The following is a 687-nucleotide window of genomic DNA, read 5'->3' on the forward strand; positions in this document are numbered from 1 at the left end:
GAGAACCTGTGTTTTGCCTCTTCTTTACTCGACTGCTGGAGTCTTAGCAACACGAAGAATAAGAAATTAATGGGAGAAAGGCGATATTCAACCGATATCCAGAACTTTTTTTGTCCAACCCATGTGTATATGTGTGTGTGCGTGCGCGTGTGTGCTCTTTTATTCGCATTAAATGCATATTGAAAGCTTAAAACACGTGCTATCGTTATATCATTGTTTTGTCGTTTAACGATTGTAGTCACGCACAAAATGACAGCTTCCAAATCCTGTTTTTTGATTGGGTAAAAATGATCAAACTTTAAACCTTTCTAACATTTTAAAAAAGATTTTTCTGGAACAAATGAATTAGGCCCTTATATTCTGCGTGAAAAATCGAAACAATACATCAAAATTGAAAATTTTCACTCAATTTTAAAATTTCAAAAAATATAGTCGGACAGAAAAGATTCGATGTGGGTTCGCGTCCCACGAGCAGCCTTCGCCTTTTTCCAACCAACGGATTATTCATAGCTTTATCTACTTCAGGTTTCACTGTTAAACCGATTTATTTCGAATCTCACGAAGTTTCTAAATTTTATGACGTAAACAATGTACAAATACATACACACACACACACACACACACACACACACACATACACATACATTTTTTTTAAAGTTCAAGTTGGTGACTAACAATGCGACAAGA

The 687-nt window shown here is 35.4% G+C and overlaps 1 long non-coding RNA gene across 1 annotated transcript in view; it reads left to right on the forward strand.

Moving 5' to 3' along the window:
* LOC149131130 (uncharacterized) overlaps positions 1-5 on the forward strand; it is a 21,496-nt gene extending 21,491 nt beyond the window's left edge. The window contains exon 2 of the long non-coding RNA XR_016238474.1: positions 1-5. This exon is cut by the window's left edge and continues 207 nt beyond it. This is a non-coding gene — a long non-coding RNA (uncharacterized LOC149131130).
* Positions 6-687: the final 682 nt, after the last annotated feature.

This window comes from Octopus bimaculoides, chromosome 25, assembly GCF_046866305.1.
Source record: "Octopus bimaculoides isolate indiv1 chromosome 25, ASM4686630v1, whole genome shotgun sequence".
NCBI classification, from domain to species: domain Eukaryota; kingdom Metazoa; phylum Mollusca; class Cephalopoda; order Octopoda; family Octopodidae; genus Octopus; species Octopus bimaculoides.